Raw genomic sequence first — 26,516 nt, forward strand, 5'->3', positions numbered from 1 at the left:
GGGGAATCCCCCTTCCAGTTGTTGACGGTGCGCCGCTGACGGTGGCGGCCAGGGTCAGGAGCTTGGGGGTGCTATTGGAGCCTTCTCTAAAGATGGAGGCTCAGATAGCAGCCGCTGCCAAGTCCGCATTTTTTCATCTTAGGCGGGCAAGGCAGCTGGCCCCCTTCCTGGAGCGCGACGACCTAGCAACAGTGATCCATGCCACGGTCACCTCGAGGTTGGACTACTGCAATGCCCTCTACATGGGGCTGCCCCTGTCCCAAACTCGGAAATTGCAGCTGGTGCAGAATGCCGCGGCCCGGCTGTTATTGGGTCTCCCAAAGTGGGGACACATTCGGCCGGGTCTTCGGACTCTGCACTGGCTTCCAGTGATATACCGAGTCCGGTACAAGGTGCTGGTTATTACCTTTAAAGCCCTATATGGCCTGGGACCGGCCTACCTGAAGGACCGTCTCTCCCCACATGTTCCCCAGAGAGTACTGAGGTCGGGAACACAAAATCTCCTCACTATCCCTGGGCCAAAAGAAGCCCGCTTGAAATCCACCAGAGAAAGGGCTTTCTCCGTTATGGCCCCTACATGGTAGAATCAGCTGCCGGAAGAGGTGAGGGCCCTGCGGGACCTTGTTCAGTTCCGCAGGGCCTGTAAGACGACCCTCTTCCGGCTAGCCTACACCTAGCTAAGATGAGAACTCAATGTAGCTTGCTTGACGTCTGTTCTATATGTAATTGGAATGTTTACTGGTTTTTAAGGTTTTAACTGTTTTAACTGTTTAATTGCTTATATATTTATATTGTTTAATTGTATGTTTGACTAATTTCTGGAAGCCGCCCTGAGCCACTTGTGGGAAGGGCGGGATACAAATAAATAAATAAATAAACATGAAAGTGCAGGCAACACTTGGCTTTTCAAGGTGTATGTGAGCTAGTGTGGGAAGAAGAGGATCTGTCTTTTGGAATGCCTTGTCAAATTCATCCTAATAAAAATAACAATAAAATAGATTTTTACCGATCCCTATCATCATGGCAGATCTTTAATCCCCCACCAGATGCAGCCTCAGGGGGGAGGCAATTTGAGCTGCAGCAGGAGGGAAGAGACACAGAGATTGTGCTTGCAGACCACAATCTATTCCATACATGGAAAATTTCTATTGAATCCAAGCCCATACCATTAAAAAAACCAGTAAAAATCTGTAAGATGTCTTGACAGCAGCATTAAAACAGCAGTATTCTAATTGCAGCATAAAAATCAAATAATGAATCAGATCATATAGCAGGTAAAAATAATCCATCAGATACTTCTGGGACAGATAAACTTGAATAGTTTTGATTATGAATGCTTTTAATTTCTTCTATTGTAAATGGCTTTTGAGGACATTATGACCAGTAGGAAGTCTAGGAATATGGCAAATAAATAAGAAAAACAAATAAAAGCTAAAAATTTGGGAACTCGTAGAGTTCAGATCATGGTTAAGGTGTTCCCAGAAATGACCCTGAGCACTTCCAACAAAGTTTTTTCAAGATTCAGCCTCCTGGCATCCTGCAGAAGACAATGGATTTATGTTTCAGTAACAGCACTAACAGCCACAGCTCTTTGTCTCTGTGTTTCTCTTCTCCAAGAATTGTGTGGGTTCCCATCTTTTCCGCTTCAGATCTCTGAGTAATACCCTGCTCTCAAATCACCCTGAAAACATCAACATCATAGTGTTTGTGTGTGCTGGGGGTGGGAAGCAGAGTTTTCATTCAGTTGGCTCTATTGTGTAGGTGGTCTTACTCCAGACAGCCCACCAGTTGATTGTTTAGGGTACTAATCAAAAGGAGATGCTTTCCTTGCACAAGGATTTATTTGTGTGAGGCCAACTCCTCCCCACTTTTAAGGAGCTTAAAAATCTTCAGTAGCTCATTGTTGTCATTCTCTGTATTGGAGTCCATTACTCATCAGGGTTCTTTTGTGCTGTTCCTGCAGATCTAGGTGAATTCCCCACTGGTTGTATCATCTGGTATTGCATTTCCTAACTCACAGCCTAGATTTAATTACAGCCAGTGCTGCAGGAGATGAAATGTCTGAGAGACAAAGTAGTGCTAAAAGACACCGGACAGAGCATCCTGAAAGGCTGGATCTACTTCTGCTGCTGCTTTGAACCAACAGAAAATGTTACAAAGTATTTTGTATCTTGAAAACTAGAGATAGTAATGGTAAGGGCAAACCCGTTGCTGATGCCCTTTGAGTCTGGGTTAACAATTGCATTAATAATTGTGTTGTGCAGAGTTCACAAATCTATTGTACATAGTCTCAAAGCAAACATGGAAATATCTGTGAACTACAAGGATTGGTGGTTTGTAAATGATGTTCAGCCAGGCTGTGGATGCAGTTCTGTAGTCTGTAGCATGTTCTGCTTTAAGAATATAAGAGCCAGACTGCATCAGATCCACTGAGTCCATAATCCTGTTTCCTGCAGCAGCCAAACATTAATAAACCTTTCATCCTTGAATGTTCTGGTGTTTCAAGCAGGATGCAAGCTAATAGGCAGTATTCAAGGTTTTTGCCTCACCATGTCAGTTAAATCCTAGGGAAGCAGTTAAAACATTTTAGCATGCTCAGTTAATTCTGAAACAAGAGATGTGAAAATGTGGCATGTGAAACCTTAACACCTCTCATCACTAAAATACTGTAATAGTAACACCTTCAGCAGGCACTCCAAGATTAGAAACACCTCTTAAAGGTATGCCTGATTAAGATTAGAATAAATTAGCACATAATGGCCCAGAACCCCTACTGCTATAAATTGGGCGAAATGAATCTAATTTATATTGGGAGTTAGTGCCCAACTTATATTAAGAACAGGAGTGGAGTTAGTGTAAACCTTCAGTTTTCAGAAATAACATTTCTGTATTTGATTTACATTTTACAAGTAAAAGGTGACTTGCTATATATTATGTTATTAAGTATTCACATAGAACTTTTATGCACATTTTGATTTTGGAGAAAAACTTGCCAAAGCTCACAGCTTTTTACCTACAAAACCCACATGAGCTTGCTATTCCAGCAAGACAGTTTCTTTATATGCTTCTCCCAATGGGATCATTCAAAACACTTCGCAGTGCAGTCCTAAACAGAATTACATCTAAGTCCATGGATTTAGAAGCATGTCACTCTGTTTAGCATTGCACTGGCGCACATGTTTGCCATCTCTCTCAGTGCCTTCAGTTCCTTCCTCAAAACCAGTCTTTTCCTTTAAACTTTTGGCAAGATTCCATAGTTTCCAGCCCTCACTAAAATTAGGTCTAACAATGAAGAGTTTAGATAGCAGACCTCGGATTTAGCAGGAGCTCACAGGAGCATAGCTCCTTAACCTTTCTGAGGGTTCCCCCTCTTCCTTCCCACCTTGCCCATTGAATAGTAGGTGCAGCTGCATAATAATCCCTGGATGAGCTTCACCACCTATTTTTCTACAAAACGACTCCTGAATATATTTTCTTCCACTGCCTTCATTTGAGTCTCTGTGTGGAGTATGAATGAAGTACCTAAAAACCCTTTCCTTTATTACAGTGCAATCCTAAACAGAGTTATGCCCTTTTAAGTAGGTTCAGAAGGGTGTAACTGATTTGAATTACATTTCTAGTTTGTGTCTTTAGAATGTAAGCTCCTCAGAACTGGAGGCGTTCTTCTTGTACTCTGCAATGCAGTATGTGCACTGAAGAGGCTATGTTGACCAATATATGAGCAAGCTGGTAGTAAAGGCACAATACAGATTTGTAGTTCCAGCTTTCTCTTTATCGTGGTCAGAGGTCATTTTGTAGAAAAATAGGTGGTAGAGCTCATCAAGGGATTGTTATGCAGCTGCACCTACCATTCAATGGACAAGGAGGTGGAACTCTCAGGAGGAGGAGGTGGGACTCTCAGAAAGGTTTCAGGAGCTCTGCTCCTGTGAGCTCCCACTGAATCTGAGGCCTGATCATTGTTCATATTTTAATACCAGAGATAAACTATTTTCTAGTGTAGCATAGGTTCTCTGTATTACTCCTTGTTCCCTTATATTTCCCTTACATTTCTGTGAGCTCTCTTCAACAAAAACATTTTGTTTAGATGATAGCGATATAGAGCAATTCATGCACATGGTACTTCATGGGCAAAAAGGGTTCCTGTCCCAATTTACACTTACATTTATATTTCAATCATGAAGACAAGAGAAAGAGGACAGTGTAGGGTGGCCATAATATCTGCAGGCCAGCCAGGGACACCTTGAGGGGGGAAGGAATGTGTGCGCGCGCGCAGAGTGCGTGCGCCGCCGGAAACAGGAAGTGACGTCACTTCCGGTGACGTCACTTCCAATGATGTCGTGCCACCGCCGGAAACAGGAAGTGACTTCACTTCCTGTGACATCATTTCCCCCGCCACCTGCCGGAAACAGGAAGTGACATTACTTCCTGTGACATCATTTCCCCTGCGCCACCTGCCGGAAGCAGGAAGTGACATCACTTCCTGTGACATCATTTCCCCCAAATGACATCATTTCCCCCAAATGCCACTGCTGGAAACAGGAAGTGACTTCACAGCACTTCCTGTGACGTCCCCAAAAACCCCCCAAATATCACCGCCGGAAACACCAAGATTATTTATAGAGAGGGAAAGGGGGAAATAAAGTTAAATAAAACTCTTTTTTTACTTTTTTCAAAGTGAGAAGACTAGAGAGAATGGGTTCCACGCTGAGAAGCCAGTCAGATTCCAGTGAGATTCCAGTGAGACTGTGCTGCATAATGCAGCCTATTTATTTTGTCCTGTTTGCTCTGTTGGCTCTATCTGCGCCACCTTCATCACATTCGGGGTGTGGATCCCCCAGTGGGGTGGTCTCCCGACTCCCTCTGCCGGCTGTTTCTGATAGCCCTGTGCCCCCTCTTTCATTTGATATGTGTCCCGTGCGGGTGCCACCCTCCCGCCGGGAGATGCCGCAAAATGAGCCCCCTTGAGGCTTATGGCGGCAGGGCTCGGGGGAAGCGAGCTAGACTGCTGTTCTTTTGAGGGGTTATAGAGTGTTTCGAGCCCGTCCCTGTGGCATCGGTCCCATCGTTGTGGGACCCAGGGGGCCGGCGCAGCGGCAAGCCGAAGCAGCCTGTCACTAATAACACAGGTCGAGATGCAGGACAGGAACCCGGAAGTGACCGACAGGCTGCTTCAGCGGGCCGCTGCGCCGGCCCCCTGGGTCCCACAATGATGGGACCAATGCCACAGGGACGGGCTCGAAACACTCTATAACCCCTCAAAAGAACAGCAGTCTAGCTCGCTTCCCCCGAGCCCTGCCGCCATAAGCCTCAAGGGGGCTCATTTTGCGGCATCTCCCGGCGGGAGGGTGGCACCCGCACGGGACACATATCAAATGAAAGAGGGGGAGCAGGGCTGTCAGAAACAGCCGGCGGAGGGAGTCGGGAGACCATCCCACTGGGGGATCCACACCCCGAAAGTGATGAAGGTGGCGCAGATAGAGCCAACGGAGCAAACAGGACAAAATAAATAGGCTGCATTATGCAGCACAGTTGAGAAAGTGCCTTATCCCATATACTGATGAAGTAAATACAGGATTTGAGAACGAAATTGCACCAGAAGACACAAACACAAAGCTCCCTTACACTGAATCAGTGCTTGGGTCCACCAAAGTCAGTATTGTCTACTCCAGGGGTGGCCAGAGTTGCTTAACAAAAGAGCAACATAGAATAAAGGTCAGATGTTTGAGAGCCGCAAGACATGAACATCGGATATTTGAGAGCCATGGAAGGAAGGAAGGAAGGAAGGAAGGAAGGAAGGAAGGAAGGAAGGAAGGAAGGAAGGAAGGGAGGGAGGGAGGGAGGGAGGGAGGGAGGGGGGAGGGAGGGAGGGAGGGAGGGAGGGAGGAAGGAAGGAAGGAAGGAAGGAAGGAAGGAAGGAAGGAAGGAGGGAGGGAGGGAAGGAGAGAAGGAAGGAAGAAAGGAAGGAAGGAGGGAGGAAGGAAGGAGGGAGGGAGGGAAGGAGGGAAGGAAGGAAGGAAGAAAGGAAGGAAGGAAGGAGGGAGGGAGGGAGGAAGGAAGGAGGGAGGGAGGAAAGGAAGGGAGGAGGGAGGGAGAGAAGGAGGGAAGGAAGAAAGGAAGGAAGGAGGGAGGGAAGGAAGGAGGGAAGGAGGGAGAAGGAAGAAAGGAAGGAAGGAGGGAGGGAGGAAGGAAGGAAGGAGGGAGGGAAGGAAGGAAGGGAGGAGGGAGGGAGGGAAGGAGGGAAGGAAGGAAGGAAGGAAGGAGGGAGGGAGGGAGGGAGGAAGGAGGGAGGGAGGGAAGGAAGGAAGGAAGGAAGGAAGGAAGGAAGGAAGGAAGGAAGGAAGGAAGGAAGGAAGGAAGGAAGGAAGGAAGGAAGGAAGGAAGGCCGCCCACTCCTGCCAGCCGCCCCCCCCGCTTTCGGCCCCCTCCCTCCCTGCCTGCCTGCTTACCTTCTTCCAGGGCGGGTGGCGGCCTCCCCTCCGGGCGGGCGGCTGGCCAGGAGGTGCAGTGGCGGCTGGTGCTGCTGGCGGGGCTGGCAGCGGCTGCGGAGGCCGGGGAGGCGGCGCAGAGGCCGGCGCTGATCGCTGGAGGGCCTCCAGCGACCAGCGCCGGCCTCTCCGCCGCCTCCGCTGGTCTCTGGAGGCCCTCCAGCGACCAGCGCCGGCCTCTCCGCCGCCTCCGCTGGTCTCCGGAGGGCCTCCAGGGACCAGCGCCGGTCTCTCCGCCGCCTCCGCTGGTCTCCTGAGGGCCTCCAGGGACCAGCGCCGGTCTCTCCGCCGCCTCCGCTGGTCTCCTGAGGGCCTCCAGGGACCAGCGCCGGCCTCTCCGCCGCCTCCGCTGGTCTCCTGAGGGCCTCCAGGGACCAGCGCCGGCCTCTCCGCCGCCTCCGCTGGTCTCCTGAGGGCCTCCAGGGACCAGCGCCGGCCTCTCCGCCGCCTCCGCTGGTCTCCTGAGGGCCTCCAGGGACCAGCGCCGGCCTCTCCGCCGCCTCCCCGGCCTCCGCCAGCGCCGCCGGGCCCCGCGCGCGGGTGGGGAAGGCGGCGAGTGAGGGAGCCAGCGTCCCTGCGCGTGCGCACGGCATTGTGGCGGGCCCCGCGCATGCGCAGAGCCCGCCACACCGCCGGGCGCACGCGCAGGGACACTGGCTCCCTCACTCGCCGCCTTCCCCGCCCGCGCGCGCGGCCCGCCGGCTCCCCGCTGGCTAAACCGGGACTTCTAATGGTCCCGATATAGCCAGCCCGGGAGGCGGGAATTGGGGGCCAGAACCGGGACTTTCCCGGGTGACCGGCACGGTCTGGCCACCCTAAGTGAGGGAGAAGGGCAATGATTTCCATTGGATCAAATAAAAAGTGGCAGAGAGCTAGGGGAGATGTAAGTGTAACAAGAAGTATGACTTGCTGGAAGCTGGCAATTATTGAGGACAATGGACATTAATGAGTTCTTTGTTCACAAGAACTACTAACAGGGTCTTGGTCTAAAGCCAACAATGGGAATTCCTCCTTTTTGGACTCCCCAGTCTGTGTTGAATAATACCAATAATAATTCATGTTGATTGAGATCTTCAAAGCTGAAATATGACTCTATTTATATTACCAGACCATGCTATTTAACACAGTGATTTGATGGACTCCATTTATCTTTTGGCAAGCTAGATGGAAGATTAATTATTGTCATGGGCTAGTCAATACTAAATTTTTATGATGCATTATCTGTTACTTGGAGCTATTATTGCTTAGTCCATCCTGCAAAAAAGCAGGATTACGACTAAATACATACACATCCAGCCATTTGAGAGAAAAGTGTTAACGTGCATCTCCCACTATTGCAGAGGTGCAATGTAGGGTTGCCAGGTTTTGGGGCACATTCTCCAGGCTTCAGTGGGCCAGGCTGAAATCTTGAGGCATCACTTGATCATTTCAGTTACAACATCTGTGAATTCTTTCTTCTGCTAACTACTGCTTATGTAGAGAATGGTATATGGCCGAGGACCTGCCTACCTTAGGGACCGCCTCTCCCCATATGTTCCCCTGAGAGCACTGAGATCTAGGTCTCAAAATCTTTTAAAAATCCCTGGGCCAAGAGAGGCTAGATTGAAGACAACCAGGGAGCAAGCCTTTTCAGCAATGGCCCCTCGATGGTGGAACCAACTTCCAGAGATGGTGCGAGCCCTGCGGGACCTGAATCAATTCCGCAGGGCTTGCAAAACCTTTCTCTTTCAGCTTGCTTTTAAGTTAGAACCTGGCTAAACCGACCTGTAACCATCTAGTCATCTTATGCATGATTGTGATCTATAGCACCTTATAGTACCTGTTTTATCTATTTTAATTAACTTATGTAGTTGAATTGTATTTTTAAAACTCCTGTTTACATTGTATTTTATCCAAATCATGGTATTCCATGTCTGTGAGCCGCCCTGAGCCCGCCTTTGGCGGGGGGAGGGCGGGATAGAAAAATAAATTTACTTACTTACTTACTAAGTGTCCAGTAGCACCTTAAAGACTAACAAAATTTGTGGTAGATTATGAGCATTTGTGACTCACTGGTCACTTCTTCTGGTCACAAAAGCTCATACCCTACCACAAATTTTGTTAGTCTTTAAGGTATTACTGGACTCTTACTCTTTTCTACTGCTACAGACAGACCAACTCATTTTGATCTACTGTTGATGTAAATTGAGATGGGAGGCAGTAATCTCACACTAACAGCCCACTTACATTTTATATTTAGCACATTGTTTATATAATACAATTCCCAGTGACATGTAGAAATATTAATTTAGTATTGCTGTTTAATATGACATCATCCAGCCTCACCCCTTAATATCACTAGGTCCCACATCACATATTTCAGGATCCAAGATGCTGGGAAGCTAGCAACTGTACAGCAATGCCATCCAAATTTCTCTGCAGCCATACACAGCACCATAAAAGCAGTTCAGAAGGAAATTAATCTTGTTCAAAAACAGAGGTTTTCAGGTTCTACCCCTTTATTGTATTGTGTACAATTACATTAATTATACCGTAATCATTAGCATGAACAAAAATAAACATACAATAGAAACTAGCCTATGATGGTGTCAAGTATTTATTTATTTGCATTGTTTACACTGCCTTTCAGCTGAAAGGGCTGGATGCAGCAGAAAGGCCTGCTGACAGAGTGGTGCTGTGTTTTTCACTGATCCCCTCCCCAAACTAGACCTGGGAGGCCCCTGTCCAACAAGCACCATTGGGGGAGGGGAAACATTTTGGATAATGTGGGCAGGCAAGATGAGGAAGTCCTAGGCTACTGACAGAATCCCGTTCATTAATAGAGATTTTCTGCAAGCTCCAACCCAAAAACTGCAAAAGCCATTTCCAGATTAAAATATAAAATTAAAGCCATAAAATGCGATAAACCTCCAACAACAATTATCAAGAAATATCATAAAACAGTTTGGCAGGATCACACACACACAGCTCTAAAATTAAATCCCAGTATCAGATGACTTCCACCTGGCTCTGAAAAGGGGTAAGCAAGGAAAGCTGATTCCACAGTGTAAGGGCAAATACCAAAAAGTTCTGCTTCTGGTGAATACCAGTCTTGCTTCCACCTGGGGTAGTTCTGAGTAGGGCTTCACTGGCATGTCTTAAAGTGTGGGAGGGTTTTCAGAGAAGCTTTGGGTCCAGATGTCAAAGGTCAAAATGAGCACTTTCAGTTGTGTCTGGAAACATGTAGGCAGCCAGTGTAGAGCCTAGAGCCCTGGTGGTGAACCTATGGCACACGTGCCAAAGGCGGCACTCAGAGTCCTCTCTCTGGGCATGCATGCCGCTGGCCGTTTTTGCCTCTCCCACTATCCATGTCGTCCGTTTTCGTTTCCCTTGCTCCCTGCCATCCATTTTCACCTCTCTCACTTTCCCTGTCACCCGTTTTTGCCTCTCTCGCTCTCCCTGCTACCCATTTTCGCATCTCTCGCTCACACTGCCACCTGTTTTTGCCTTTCTCACTCTTCCTGCCACTCGTTTTCATCTCTCTCGCTCTCCCTGCTACCCGTTTTTGCATCTCTCGCTCACACTGCCACCTGTTTTCGCCTCTTTCACTCTTCCTGCCACTCGTTTTCACCTCTCTCGCTCACCCTGCCACCTGTTTTTGCCTCTCTCGCTCTCCCTGCTACCCATTTTCACCTCTCTCGCTCTCCCTGCCACCTGTTTTCGCCTCTCACTTTCCCTGCCACCCATTTTTGCCTCTCTCGCTCTCCCTGCCACCCGTTTTCGCTTCCCCTGCCACCCCTTTTCACCTCTCCCACTCTCTCCGCCACCCATTTTCACTTCCCCTGCTCTCCCCGCCACCCCTTTTTGCCTCTGTCGCTCTCCCCGCCACCCATTTTGCCTCTCCCCACCACCCGTTTTCATCTCTCCTGCTCTCCCTGCCACCCATTTTTGCCTCTCCCGCTTTCCCCGCTTTCCCTTTTTCTAAACTAAAACCTCATTATTCAGGTTAAATTGCCGTGTTGGCACTTTGCGATAAATAAGTGGGTTTTGGGTTGCAATTTGGGCACTCAATCTCTAAAAGGTTTGCCATCACTGGCCTAGAGTATCATTTTAATCTGCTTTTTCTGAACAGTCTTCAGGGAGAGCTTGATATAAAGCATACTATAGAAGTCTAATCTAGAAGTCAGCAAGATGTGGAAGATGGTTATAGTATCATATGGTTCTAGTAACAGACATAACTTATGTATCAGCCAGAACCCAGAGCTCATAAAAGTTGTTTTAAGTCCCAATCAGTATTTGAGGTTTAAGCAAGAAAACTGGATCCAGAAACACACCTAAGCTACAAATCTGATTCCTCGTGCAGAAGGCTCCAGACTAAGGAGCCTCCCTCCAGCTTGTTTAGAAGAAAAGTCACCTAAATTGAAGGAAGGCTCCTTAAACTGCAGGAAGCCTCCAGACTTGATTGAGCAGAGCCTACCCCATTGTTAGAGTCACCTTCTTGTTAGCAAAAAAGATTTCTTCAGCAACTCTTCCACATAAAGTGAGTTCTAAGGTATGCTCCACTGGACTTATTTTTTTTCGCTTCCTGCTCTCATTCCCATCTGCTTAATTTCCAGCAGTTCTTGGCTCTTCACATATTTCTTGCTACGTGGTGGTTTTTCTATGTCTTTATCTTGAATATACTTTTGCTTCTGCTGTGCATGTTAGGCTCACTGGAAGTCACACCCTCTGACATGGAAGTGCTTCTTTCCTTACTGCTTCATATATTCCTGGCCTGAGTTCTGACACAAAAAACAAGGGAGTCTGCCATGATTTGGCTGCAGTATGCTGTCATCATTACTGTTAAGAAAAGGACCTAAAAGGACTGATGAGGAGGAGCAAGTACTATGTTTCCTTTTTCCCTTGCCACCAGCTCTGGTTCTAGTACTGCCCCCTTGCTGATTACCCCACCCACTCTGGCACCAGCTCAGTTCCTCCTCCTGGCTGCAACTTCTTGCTACTGCCAGTTGTCATGCTCTGTTTACATTGACTAAATATCAATGACTTGCTCTTTACAATGTCTGCACCTATACAGATGTTGCAGGTAAAATATCTGGGGGTTCGTCCCCAAATTAATAACTGTTTTACCAAAGTCAGATTCCCCCCTGCAATATATATATTTTTAATAAATTCTTTTTTGGATAGATTTTTCTACTAATCATGCTTCCCCCACAAAGGTATGAAGCACTGGTACTAGTCAGAGAAGTAACTCTGACATAGATGGGCCATGATATAGACCCAATATGACTGTAGTTGTGTTGCCAGGAGTTTCTTTTCTTCATCCATGTATGCTGTTTTCCTCTTCCCCTGAATGAAAATGGCAACAGGGCTGTCATCAGAAACTCAAGAATGTGTGTAGTCATGGTAAACAATGAGCTCTCAGAGGGGACAGAGTTAGGAGAAGAATGGGCATTCTGTCACTCTGTAGAAACCTCTCTGCAATCTCTCAGCTCCTTGGAGACCAGGCATATCTGTGTCGAATGAAAGCACCTGAGAGATTTGGAGGGGGAGGGGATGGGGAGCAGTAAAGAATCGGGCAAAAGGGGTCTAATTTAACTGGCACCTGTTAACATTTGGGGTCTCCAAAATTACATCTATGGCTTAAGTTTTACAAAGTATTTGAAACCCCAGCTCCGGCTGTTGTTGAAAAGAACTGCTGGATGCTCAAAGATATAATATACCTTTCAGATTACTCTCTTCTTCAAAGAGATGGCACAGATACAGTTCACGAGAATTTCCATTTCCTAACTTACACACTGCTAGTGCACAACCTTGTTTGTGTGTATGTGTAAAGTTCCATCAAGCCACAGCTGATTTATGGTAACCCCAGCAAGGGGCTTCCAAGGCAAGTGAGAAGCAGAGGTGGTTTGCCATTGCCTTCCTCTGCAGAGTCTCCCTTGGTGGCCTCCCTGGCAAGTAGTGACCCTGCTTCGCTTTTGAGAGCTGACCAGATCAAGCTATAACAATGCACCTTCTTTCCCACCCTGATGTTTAGTAACTATAAAAATGCAGAGTTGCCAATTTTTCTCAAGGACAGGTTTAAAAGTCCATTTAACATAGTGATCCCCAACATGGTTCCCATAGGTGTCATGGTACCCACATTTTCTGGAGCCCACTTCCTCATTTTCCAGAGGAAATAGCCAATCATGGTTTTCCTCCATCCTACTGGAACAGGAAGTACTTAAGAAGATCTTGGGAAGTATTACCTTTGTGTCTGCAGGGAGCACTCTTTCAGAAACAGCTGTTTCCCTCACAGGAAGATGCTTGGGTTGGAACCACTCAATGTTCTGTGCTTGGCCCTAGCGCCCACGGTAATCATTTTGTAGTGGTGCATATTTAATATTCTCAAAATTCCAAAAGTGTCCACAGGCTCAAGAAGGTTGGGGTTCCCTGCTGTAGCATTATTTTCTGAACTGAATTGCCAAGATCTCTGAGCATGCTTTGGAATGATCACTGGGAAAGTTCATAATGGCTTTTCCATTCTATTTGTTTATATCAAAGTTTTATATTGGAAAAAAGATATGAGCAAATTCATATTCCTAGGGAATGCTGTTCTAGCTGTTTTACCAAAATACCCTTTCCAAATGCAGCTTCAGCTCCATTAATCCAGTCATTTTGGGACATGTACTCTTTTCCACCATAGTCCAATAAGAGATTATTTATGTTCTCTTGAGTTACTGCTGATGTTCTGACCTTCTTCATGTGTTTCTATGTTTGGAAACAGATATTAACAAAGGTGCTTCAAGATGAAAATAAAAAATGATTTAAAAAACTCATGCTAGACCCTGTGATTATGCATGACCTAGCCTTATGAAAAAGGAAGAAATCATCCTTTGGGGTGGGGAGGCAGCCCACATTGCATTTGCCCATCCCTTGTCACCACTATTAACAACAGTAACAACTTCAGAAGTCATGGTGAAGCTGAGATAGCTTTTTATCCACCTCAACAGCAAATTTGGAAACTCTTATATGAATCTGCAACATTCTTCTTCAGACTAGCTGAAGAGACAGTACAGGATGGCTTGTCAATTTCATCCAAGGTGGTTTTTATAGAATGTACGGGGACTCCAAAGCAAATGTGTAAGCATGGTGAAATGGAGGTTTTTCTTTCACCTGTATAGTGAGTTTGGAGAAGCCTGGTAAAATGAACAATATTTGTCAATGCAGGGAACTTCTCCAGGCGTGGGCAGGGGGACTGTTTCACCACCATTTCTGAGGAAAAAAATAAAGTTGGTGGGCAGGAATGGACAGGTGCTGCTTGGTTGGAGAGATGGAATTATACACAGTCACCAGTGATATTACTAACTCCTCCTCCATTCCAGGTGAGAAGGTGGCACTATAGTCAGTTCACACCTGGGTTGCATCACCACAGGGATGAGAAAAGCCATTCCCCACTTTAGAAGATGCAGAGAGCAGGATGGAGAAGCACAGGGATAGCATTCATACTCCCCATCCTCACATCACTCACAGATGGCACTGCCCCTCACCATCAGCTTCATTCTTGTCATGTTCACACAGAAACACCAAAACAAGAATCCTTCCTGCAGCCCAGCAATCCTCCTCTTCCCCAACAGTTATTTTGCAGCTCACTTTTTTAAGGGGCAAAAGCATGCTAAAGAGGTGGAACAGCATGCTGGAGCTAAGTATTCCCATTTGGAATGGAGTACCAAGCTCTGCTCCCATTGGATTGGCTACACTTTCACATGGAAGCTCCGTTTGCAACTGGCACACTATTTTCCCTTTGCAGTTGGCATGCTATTCCCACTTTAAGTCAGAGCAAAGGAGGGTTTCTTTCCTCTGGCTATGCAAAGGCAAAGCCAAAGAGCATGAAAGCAACTTTAAAAAGCAGGGGTATGCTGCATGCCATCCCACCCAGGGAAAAATCTCCATGTGGAAATACCCTTGGAAGGACTGCTAGAATGGTAGTAGAAGTTTTAAAAATGAGGAAAACATTACAATGGAAAGCATGTGAAAGCAACTGTTTGGGACAAATTTTGTCTGAATGTTCAGTAATAAACAAGTGAGCAAATGGTGTCTATATACTGGAGAAAACAGCTAGTGTACAAACACCCACAGAAAGTTTCAGTAGATTACATTCACAACCACATATCATGGTTCTTGCCATGGTCCATTCACCCCATTGTCACCACTAGGTGATTGAAAGAGCAATCCTAAACATGTCTACCAGAATCCTAATCAGGTCTGTTAAATAGGACTTATTCTCAGGAAAGTCTTCTTAGGAATGTACTTTGTTGTTCAGCTGGTTTATGTCCTGTCAGTTCTGCCTTTCATAACTATTCAAAAGTCCATCCTAATGAACCATCAAGGCAGGCACTGGAATAGGGCAAGTTTATCATTTACTTTGATCTCTGAATTCACTTCATGGAAACCAGATTGGTGCCAACTATTCATAGGGCTTAGTTCTGAAGATATTTCAGGTGCGTGCAGTGCATTTGCTAGGAATCACTATGCCTGAAAACAGGGCAGTCCAGCCTAGCTAGGGGCTTCTGACTTCACCCTTCAATGTCCCCTATTCACAAAGACATTCTCTACTTCATATGTTACAGCTTTGTGGGGGACATATGTAAGTAATCTGTTTTAGTAAAATGTATTTGTTCCAATATGGGCTGCCCTAGTCTGCCCACCAGGCAGAACTGATAGAAGCAAGCTCCTGTTCCAGGATAAGCTTTAAAAACTGCTTCTGCAATCCTGAACTGGGGAAACACATTGAGCAAATGTCCCATTGACTAGAAAAAAAGCATGATATACATATTTTAAATAAATATCCAGCAGCCCTCTCCTGTGTCACACCATTGGTCCATCTACCAGACTGAAAGCAGCTCTCCAGGATCACTGGTAGAAACTATTCCCTGCTCTGGTACCTAAGTTTGAGGAAAGAATGATGTGTCAGAGAAACAAATGAAGGAGCTCACTTTGGAGCTACAAAAAGGATGGGGGAAGAACAACTGGTCCAATCCATCTTTAGCTGTCACTCACAGGTTCCTCACAAAGCAAAAGAGCAGAATTAAAGAATCTATCTGGCAAAGCTGGAAATTAATCTTAGAAAAGACACCAGCTACAATCTAGCAGAGAACTAGGCACATTTAAGAGCACTGAAATAAATGGGCATCTGCCTGAGGGCATATTGGATTGTAGCTACTTAAAACTGAATTAGGTAATGTTGTTTAGTAGTTGATAGTGGAAAGTCTAAAGGACACAGGGCGTTTTCCCACAGAGCTTACCGCTGAGCGACATCCCTCTTCACTGCGCAGCGTCTGTGCGGATTTCCCACCAACTGCTCCGCAGAACCAGGAAGAGCCGTGGCTTTTGCGTCACTAACGTAAACTGGTTTTTAGAGGTTTACATTCGCGACACAAAAGGCCCGGCACTTCCTGGTTCTGCGGAGCAGTTGGTGGGAAATCCGCGCAGACGCTGCGCGGTGAAGAGGGACGTCGCTCCGCGGTAAGCTCTGTGGGAAAACGCCCATAGTCTTGACTGCCAGCCCTGCCTCTAGGCAAATTAGGAGATTGCCTAGGGTGCTGGCCTTCTGGGGTGCTGAATTGGGAGCCCCCCATGTGGCTCAGTGATGTTATCAGTGTGTGGGTGGGGTGCCAGAAGTTAGTCTTGCCTAGGGTGCCAGACAGTCTAGAGCTAGCCCTGTCCATCATTCAGGTGAAATCTAATGCGCAAAACACAAATCTTCAGGAGTGTTCAGACTAGGCATGGGCAAGAACTGAACCATGAACCGCAATTTGTGGATAGTTTTGAACAGCTTCTGACCATGGTGTTTTGTTTGTTTTATCTTTGCAGTTCGTTTTCCCAGACAGCCTGGCGCTGATTCAATCAATTGCTAGGCAATGCTGGGGTGCACTTCCAAGAGCCCTAGAAATACCTATAGCAGTTGTCCATAGCTTGATTGGCAGCTTTGGGAGCCAATCATGGAGCTCCCATTCTGCAGCACAAAGAGTTGTCAGTGAGAGCACCCAGGAAAGTTGAGCTTTCCTGGGGGCACCTGCTTTGTGGGGGTGGGGGTTGGGCTATAACTCAGATATTTGCCATACTTGGAGGAAGGGTGGAAGAGAGCCTGCTGAAGACTCCTGGTGAATTTTATACCTCCCAAACCTAATGAACCAACGACCCATGAACTGTGTCAGAAATCAAACAAATCACAAAATGAACCACCATTTTCGGGTTCTGTGCCCATCTTTAGTTCAGACATTAGCCTGCCTTCAATCATATTCAAATAAGTGATGGTAGTACAACTGGAATTGCCAGACATGAGCGGGGACGCCTGTTGGCACTTTTCTTCCAGCTGGACCTACTTTTGGTATCAAAGTGCAGGTGGGGGGGGGGGAGTATTGGGGGAGGTCATGAACTATGAGGTAAGAGCATGTGGCAGGGGAAGGAGCTTGGCATCTTACCCATATGCCCCATTTGCTGCTTTGTACAATGCTCTCCACCACTTTAGGGTAGATCTGCACAACAGGGGTCTGCTAAAGTCTTGTGTGGTCCATGTCTTATTTAAGATAACCCCAGTGAGAGGAGACCATGTGCCCACCTGCAACTGAGTGGGGAAATATTTGACCATAAAAAGGACTACATAGTTCAGAATGCTGAACTCTTTGACACCACTCCACTGCCAGTTGCTCCAGGCACTTCCCTCCCTTCCAGGCTCTTCAGCTGAATGAGGAAAGCCTATGACCCAACAGGATTGAACGGTCCAACTTGCATGCTGCCCTCACTGTTCAAGGAATACCCTCAACCCTCTGCTGTAGAAAGGTGCTTCAAGAAGGATGAATCGTTATATTTGTGAGGTGCTTCTTTATGGTCTTTCAGCAGACAATGTAACATGCCTTGGTTTCCAGACAGGCTCACTTTAATGTATCTGTAGATACAAGTTGCTAAGACAATTAATACCAGTGCAGAGAAATTCTGATGTTAAAGGAGCTGGTTGCACATGTGGCAAATTGGATCCTGAGTCTCTTTAGAAGCCCATAATCCAGACAACTCATCCACTTAGTATATCTCCCCAGAGTGCCCTCCCTTCAGAGCTTCTTGAGATAAAGGGGCTACAGCAGAGGAGCTGCACAAGGCAGGAGTTAAAAAGCACATTCAGTACCAGAAGATCTAGGCATCCAGTCAAATATTTCCTTTGTTTGCCCCTTGTCCAGCTGCCAGTAAAGCCCTTTTGGAAAAAAAGAAAAGCATCCACCAACTTCAATCTTCTCAGGATGCTAAGCCAGGACTGAATGGATTTTGCAAGGTGCTTAGTCACAGCAAGGGGAAAAAAGCTCATAATAAAGGAGGACTCGAAGGCATAGCGGAATATTGATGCTGTCACTTCAATGGTTGGGCGAGTGATAAAAGGCAGGGATAAGTGTCTGTATCTCATCCCTGAAAAACTTGATGCTGGGAAGGTGACGCGTTTTGGGCAAGGGGGAGCAGACTGGAATGAGAGGCTGGAGTGCAGAGAAGCAGCTGTGCCGAGACAGGAATGGGTGAGCGCCTTTCTGCCATGTCTTAGCCTAGGGGAGGCTTTCCAAAACAGGGGAAGCAATGGGAGGGGGAGCTTATACCCCAGGTTCTTGGCTGCAAGAGCTTAGCAGGAGGGACATGACTAATACACATCCCACTGGGGGAGTTAGATCAAAGGCAGTGAAGTAGATACAAGAGGTTTCTGCTTCACAGGATCCAGTTAAATAGAGCCTTTGTTACCAAGGCCCTCCAGAGTTAGGAATGGAGAAATACCTGATCTCCCACCCCCCCTCCCATTCCTCACCAAGTGCCTGGCTTGATGTGGAATCAGTTCAAGTATGAAACACAACAGTAGCTGCTTGGCTACTGGTGGAAAAGCCCTGAGAGGGGGGAGGGGGAACAGTGGGAAAGGGAGGGGTCAGGGGCTTCAAAAATGAGTCAAGTTTAGTTGGGTACTGCTCAGTTTTCAGAGGCAGAAATCACAGAGTGGGAATTGGCTCACACAGTTCTAGCCATCAGCTGGATTCTGACTGTGCTTATCAGACAAGCAGCGATCCTTTTCTGCAATTTGCTCTGATAGAAAGTTTAGGAACAGCAAAACCAGCCTGTGGGAGCTCTGCTGCTGAGCTTAATAAAGGCCTGTGGCCAAATTGCCCATCTTGGCATTGGCTGTCACTGGGAGGCTTCTCTTTTGAAGGTGAAATCATCTGCACCAGGTGAGCTCATGTGAGACTGCGAAGAAACCCCACGTTCAGCCTTTTGGGGAAACCATGGATGCAACGTGGGTAAGAATGGATTGGCAATGAGGGGGAAACAAAGAAAGGGGTGTCAGAGCCTGGGCAGGGAGCATGCTGAAGATGACTGAGTTTTGTGTCCTCTTCACACATTGTATGAACTATCAGGGTGACGACAGCATGTTTGTGAGTGGAGTGTTGACTGCTATCAGTGACTAGTAGGAATAGAGAATCAGAGGTACTAACTAGCTGTCAAGGATGTATTAATCTGAAATAAAGGGCTACAATGTGGGTGTTTTCATAAGTGATGATAAAAATACCTTTTACATCAGCATATATCTTTATGATATGTTCTTAACTACACAAAAGAGCCACATGTAAATTCTAAATTAATGGTGTTTGTTAAATTACAAATACAGGATTTTTTTAAAAAAAAGCATTACCTTTGAAAGTGGCATTCGTGTATGTACTGCTGAATTTTATCTAAAGTGGAGGGAAACCTGTCATATGCATGTGCCTTTCTCCAATATTTGCTATCTGTAATTATGGAATCTGCATTTCTTAATAGGCTTGGCTTTGGGGAGATTCATATCATGCAATCTGCCTTATACATCCTCCAGCTGTATAAACATTTCCTCTGGAAATGACAAAGTAATAGTTGAGGGAGGTGGGACCACACTTGTGGTTTTGACTTAACAGCTTAAATTGTTTAGTGCAGGAGATAGATCAAGATGGATAAAGCAAGAATCTAGCAGCACCTTAAAGACTAATAAAATTTGTGGCAGGGTATGAGCTTTCATGAGTCACTACTAATTTATAGACGCTCATACCCTGCCACAAATATTGTTAGTCTTTAAGGTGCTACTGGACTCTTGTTCTTTTCTACTTCTGCTCTTTTCTACTGTTTGGCTGTGATCACAAACACACACACACTAAATAATGCACTTTCAGTGCATTTTCCAACTGGATTTTACTGTGTGAACTGGCAAAATCCAGTTGGAAAGTGTACTGAAAGTGGATTGAAAGTGCATTATTTAGTGTGATTGCAGCCTTTTGATACAGTTTGGGATAGGCAGGGCTGCAACAGCCAACAGTTTCTTTGTCCATTTTCCTTTCTGTACAACCAGTTAGTTCAAAGTACTGCTGTCTTAGAAAGTTTGGACCATGAAGGAAAGGAGCCAAAAATATTGTCTATTAATAGTACTTGTTTCCTACAGTTGCATAAGTGGTAGATGTGGATAGTTTCTGGAGCATCAAAAAGTAAGAGCTTCAACCCCTAGCTGATCTCCCATGCCCACAGGAACAACGTTTTGAATGCACATCTAATATATGCAAGCCCTGAGGACACCAGATAAGAAACATTTTCATAGAGATGCAGGGCTTTCAGGCCCTGTAGTAAACAAGGCGGGTAGATGTCACAAATGTTCACTTAACAGTTGCTTCAATTATTATTGGATGTATTATTTGGAAACATAGAGCATCCACATTGATTGCAACTTTATACAGGCTGTTTTTGAGCATAATGTCCACAGTCCTTGCATGGCAATGCAAGGGTGTGTGGCAGAGAGCAGAAGGCATCTGTAGCAGTATTTTCAATAATTGATGCAACCCAAACATCCTGATTTTATCCTTTTATGGCAAACAGATAGACAAAAACTCTTAGTTATACATAGTACATTAAAACTGAAAAACAAATTGCTTTGTTTGAGAGCCAGCATGGTGTAATTAATTAAATTGTTGGCCCAGGTCTGCCCATTCTGCCATGGAAGCTCGCTGGGTGACCTTGGGCCAGTTGCACACCCTCAGCCTTACCTACCTCACAGGGTTGTTCTGAGGATAAAAGGGAGAAGAGAAGATTGTAAGCTGCTTTGGTTCCCTGTTGTGAAGAGAGTAAATAAATAAATTTGTACTTTGGCCATAAAAAAATTAAGCATTTCAGTACCGTAACATAGGCTGTTGACTAGCAATCGTTGCATCTCAAAACAACTATCTGTATTTTTTTCTATCACAATTCCACCCTTCCTCCAAAGAACTCACAGTGGCAAAACAGTTCTTTTCTTGTTTTATCTTTACAACAACTCTGTGAGGTAGGATAGGTTGGGAGAGAGTGATTGGTCCAAGGTCACCTGGCAGGCTACATGGCTAAATAAGGATTTGAATAGGTGTCTGCCCCATTCCTAGTATAACCACCCTCACCACTACAGCACCAGGCTCTTTCTTTTTATTTCATTTATTTATTATCCCAATGTACATGTCCATCCTTCCTTATCCTCACCAGAATCCTGTGAGGTAGTTAAGTTGGAAGATAATGACTAATTCAGGGTCACCCAGTAAGCTTCATGACTGGGCAGTTAATTTGAATGCGGGTATCTAGAGTCTAAATATAACATGCCACTCACGATGCCACAGTAGATCTCATATCTCATATGTACGAGCTTTGCTAGACTTTGCAGATTTTTTACTGTGCCGCTTCCTGATAGAACATACAGCAAGTATGTATATTGTGTATGCTCATAGTTCATGTATAGTATGTTTGACTACATGGCACTATATATATATATACATGTATGTATATATATATATACATGTATGTATATATATATATATATATATATATATATATATATATATATATATATATATATATATATATATATATATATATATATATATATATATATATATATGTTTTATATGTATATATAAAAATGTTTCTATATTCCACTAGGACTTTGGCTGAGGTGGTGGGCATCCAATAAAAACTTGTCCCACCATTGAATTAAGTTTATCACCTCTGCATGGTCCAGATTAAGAAGACTCTGAGACCCTATGACACCTGTTTAAAACTGATGTACATAGCTAAATAGTATGACCTGTTTTAATCTCTGCTCTTTTAAACTGTTTTAATTATTCTGTAATATTGTATTTAATATGTTTTAGAATCTGCTTTGTGATCTGCCCTGAGCCAGTGGGCAGAATTTAAACTGAAAAAATAAACAAACAAACAAACAAACAAATAAATATATTCTTAATTTAGTAGGTGACTTTTAAAACAATTTATCTGAATAGTCAGTATGTGGAACAAACCCAAGTACTATATTCCATATTGTAGAAGGTGTTGCCTGCCAGGAAAAAAAAATGCTTTCTAAATGGCCTTAAAATAACTAAATTTCCCAAGGCCATGCAAGAAGAAGGTAGTGGGAATGCTTCCTATTCTAGACATCCTCCCATTTTAGTAAGTTAGTAAATAGTCTAGCTGTTGTTGAACAAGCATGAGTCAGAGCATGGTTTGTACAGGGAGTAGGTAAGGGCAGAGAGCCAAAGCTTCAGCTGGGCAAACTGATATAAATTCACTTATTTCCACAGGCGCTCAGCAGATTTAGCCCACAAATTCCATCTTGAGCACAAGGTGCAGACGCATTCATTAAAGAGCAGGGACTGTTCCCATCTGTAGGAAGGAGCACTGGGGAGATTTTGTTCCTCCTTAATTAAAGCATTTTCCTTATTCCAAGAACTCACATTTTCTTTTTGTAGTTCCCTAGTTTGCAGTACAGAGAGAAGGTCTTTTGAAAAGGCAGCTGGGGAGACCATCCACCTGAAACGCAGGAGGTGGAAACTGTACACTCAGTTCAACCCTCTTTATCCCTTTTGTCTGGGAATTACAAAAAAGTTTTTTGTTTTGTACACCTTTCAGAGCTCTGTATGCCAGCATCCATTCTATTTTTCATTTTGGGCTATTTTCATGAGGGATGGTTAAATCAGGGCTTGCAGTTCTCATGTCTGGAAACTGAATGAAAGCCTACAGTGACAAGAAATGTACATGTGCTTTAAAAATGTTTCTTTCCCTCTTTTTATTTTACATTACAGTAAGTGGACACATTTCAGGCTAAAGGACACTGTAGAGTATTTGGGGGAACACTCTAAAGCTAACTTTCACAATGCTCTCTCCACAAGTGAAGTTGCACTTTTTAATATGTATGGTGCCAAATGTCTCTGGAAGACATGTTTCCAAGAACAAGCTGAAGAATAATTCATTACAGAAAGAGAAACCATTAGCTCCTGATTTACTGGCACATTGTCTTCTAGCACATTAACCCAAACTTGCTACCAAGCATGTCTTTCTGTGGATGGAAATGACCTTCATGTAATAGAAAACCTGTAGCTTTGGGCCTAGTAAAGGCATGTCTGAAATCACCCAATGTTTTGCCTATAAGAACCATGTATTGTTGGAGACATACAACTACAGAGGAAATAGGCCACTGTGAATTTTCAGATGGTATCTATGTACTCAAGTATTTGCATAGCTATGCTATGCTCAAATGCATGAAATTTTGCAATGCCACCACCATTCCAACTTAGTTTGGACAGTTTGTCATATAGTGCTTCCACGTTCAGCTTTTTAGATGTTTTCTCTTCACTTTATAACACAGTTGGCAAACAGAAACATCCACTAATGAAATGAAAAATGAAATGAACAAACAATGATCAGCTAAGTGATCAATTTTCATTTTTGTTTTAACATATAAGCACTTAAATTTAGAGCATACATTTCGCACCAAATCAGAAAATTTAACAAAGGAGAATATAAAGAATTTTCAGTCCATTTAAAATATTTGCTTCAGTATCTGAAACATACAATCCAGTAAGATGATCTGGGAAATTTGGCTTTCAATGTTCAGCCCCAAAGACTTGCATTGATGATCTAGGTCAAGTCTGTTTAACTGCTGTGAAGCCAGTTTTGCAAGAGATTAGAGAACACTTGTTCCTTTTCAGAGTTTCTCAAAATCACACCCGGCTTCTCAAGTGTTCAGCAACCAACATGCTTTGCTGAGTCTTTATAAAACATCCTAGCAGTATGTATTTGCATGACGTGGAGAGCATATACTATCTGGGCCCACATATACTTGAAGTCTACTGGGGCTTTCAGTGCTGTTGAGTAGGCTGCTGACTTGTACTCTTTGCTCTGCCAGATCAGGTGAGGCCACCAAAAGCTTGTTTGAGAAACCATCTCAAAAAGGAAAAATGAATGTCATTAGGAATGAACCCACATGAGACTGGAAACTATCTGAGTTGGAGCAATTATTGAGGGCTTGAATAGCCACAGTAAAAACTCCTGGAATACCTCTGGGATGTGAAATACTAAAGACAAAATCCAGGTGGCCCCAGCTTGGAGGTTATTTTCATCCCTTTCTTTTGTGTATTTCTAAAGGCTTTCGGCTTATCCTCCTTAAGCCCTCTGCTGTGGTCTATGGCTTTTTATTCCTATGTGATTGCTTTTCATAATTCATGTAGGGCTAAAAGCCATGGGCTACACAGAGGAATAATCCACTTCCTTGGGCATTTCAGCAAAGCTGCATGAAATCCAGATTCTTTAACTCCCTTTTAAAAAATCAACCATATTTATTTATTTATTAACCAATAAGAGGGTTCTGGCTCTATCAAGGGCCCTGAAGGCTTAGCAGGATGAATGTGGTAAGGTCTGGTAAGCAAAGAAGAGCATACATGTACACACAGATCACTGTTCAGAACCCCTCTCCATTCAGAGGTGAAAGAAAAGCTGCTCAGTTGTTATAAGAGGTTTGTAAAAGAAAAAGGCTCTGCCTTTCTGAGGAAGGGTTCAAAGATTCCCTCACCTGTGGCCCATCATAACAAATCCCAGGATACAATGCAAAACCATTTCCAAGACAGATCCAGAGAGTGATATGCAGAGAGCAGCAGTCAGGTAACTGGAAGCACTTTCTCACTATCGAGTCTTAGTGGTGTCTAAGCAAGAACTGAGCCCCTGAACAGTTTGGATTTTCAGCATCAGGCACAAATTTCAATAGCTTTCAGGGGAAAAAATTGATGAGACAAATTAATTTGCCATTGCCAGGGAACATGCAGAAAACAGCAGCAACTTTTGAATGGTTTTTCTTACATGCCTTCATTGTAGTATGCATACCCTTTCCCACCACACATCTATGTAGAGGGCTGCCTTCTGGTAATACTTTTACAGCCCAGTCCTAAGCCTGTTTACTCAGAAGAGCACCTTACACTAAGTGCATGATGAGAAGCACAGCACAAGTACAATGGTGGACTTCAGCTTGGTCTAGGATTGCCAGCTGGTCCTAATAGCTATGCCTTTATGAACAACTGAATGTACTGGTGATGTGCAAACTTGCACTTATAGGCCTGGAGAAGAATGTCCTGCTTGTTTAATAGAGGCTTAATGTCTGGAAAAGAGCACCTGACATTTTTCATGGGATACAGGTAAATATCATCATCTGAGAGCAAGTTTGGTGTAGTGGTTAAGTGTGTGGACTCTTATCTGGAAGAATTGGGTTTGATTCCCCACTCCTCCACAAGCACCTGCTGATGTTATCTTGGGTCAGTCACAAGATCTCTCAGAGCTGTTCCACTCAAGAGCTATTACGCAAGAGCTTTCTCAGCCCGCCTACTTCACAGGGTGTCTGCTGTGGGAGGGGAAGGGGAAAGCAGATTGTAAGCCACTCTGAGACTCCTTTGAGTAGTGAAGGGTGGGGTATAAATCCTCCTCCTCCTCCACTAAAGGGAGAGGGCATTTTTTTCCCTAATAGCAACCCTATGCACAAGTTCCAGCAGGCCTAATGATTTCTGCTCAGCTGGTATCCCTCTTAAAGGATGTGTGCCTAAGGCAGCTTCATACTCTGTCCATGCGTGAATCTGCCTTAGGCACACATTGCTGTTGGCAGGAGATACCCTTTATTTTCTTTCCATCTTACAGTGAATTGTTGAATAATTATGTGTTTGTGTTAACAATTTATGGGTGATAGATGGGTACATTGCTCCTTCTTTTGTAGGAGGACACATATCTAGGCATATGATACCCTGGACCTCTTTCTGACACAGTGACCCTACAAAATACTCTCAGCTAGTATGGCAGACACCCCCTTTTGTCTGCTCCACTGCCAATTGCAAAGGTCATACCACACACCTGCTTTTCTGATTGTACTGCTTGTAGTAGCGAAAAAGTAGGCCTTGGATGGCCAATGGCTAATTAACTAGCAATAATAGGAATGGGGATGGAGGGAATAAAGAGCCCATTTAACCAGTTTCTTTGTTGCAAACCAAAATGTTTTCTTGCTCTGGGAAAGTAATGAGCAAAATCCCCTTTGCCTTCAGCTGAGCCTGAATTGGAACAAAACCCCTATGGAATGTGCAGCCCTGTTTTTGCTCACTGTTCCCAATTGAATCCCATAATGATTAGGGCAGCTGCAATGGGGGCCCAAGAGCTTTTGAAGACCAGAACTTTTTTCAAAAAGTCAACATGACCAAAAAAATTATTATGGAACAGCTTTTCCAGAGCCTTGATAATTCCTGCATAGTGCTTTTTCTTGGGTTTCTTATCGCATCAAAAATAAGATGCTGTGTTGGTCTATTATGGGAGGAAATCATCCATAGGGATGCTAATCAAATACTTCTATGAAGATCAGCCCATGTTCACAAAGTGATCTTTGAGCTATGGAATTACACAGAACTGAGGCTGGATTTTTTAAAGCGAGGATATGACATATAGGAAAGGGGGTAGCATTCAGCTGTGTCTGTTACTTAGTGGTTAAAGACGCCAATAGAAGAAACCCTTTGAACTTACTAGTTTAAAACTGGACTTTATGCTAAAAGATTTCATTTCACAAAAAGGCATGCTGGGATTGTGGCTGCCAACTCACCAGAATAGAACCCAGACTGGTCTGCTTTTGTGCCTTTAGCAGATGATGTTTATCTGTCTATAACTCAAGCTGCTAAAGGCAAAGAAACAATGATCTGCCAAAAAAGAGAGAAGTAAAAA

General features: G+C 44.6%; 1 protein-coding gene across 2 annotated transcripts in view; it reads left to right on the top strand.

Annotated features, from left to right (window-relative positions):
- BLACAT1 (BLACAT1 overlapping LEMD1 locus) overlaps positions 1 to 26,516 on the top strand; it is a 92,845-nt gene that overhangs the window by 43,178 nt on the left and 23,151 nt on the right. The window contains exon 1 of one of the 2 annotated variants that reach the window (XM_060231313.1): positions 17,391 to 18,001. The exons of the other annotated variant lie outside the window; for it this stretch is intronic. The gene's annotated coding sequence lies outside the window, so the exon portion shown is untranslated. Of the gene's footprint in view, positions 1 to 17,390; positions 18,002 to 26,516 lie in introns of those variants that run through there. 2 annotated transcript variants of the gene reach the window in all.

The sequence above is a fragment of the Heteronotia binoei genome, chromosome 2 (assembly GCF_032191835.1).
Source record: "Heteronotia binoei isolate CCM8104 ecotype False Entrance Well chromosome 2, APGP_CSIRO_Hbin_v1, whole genome shotgun sequence".
Taxonomy (NCBI): Eukaryota; Metazoa; Chordata; class Lepidosauria; order Squamata; family Gekkonidae; genus Heteronotia; species Heteronotia binoei.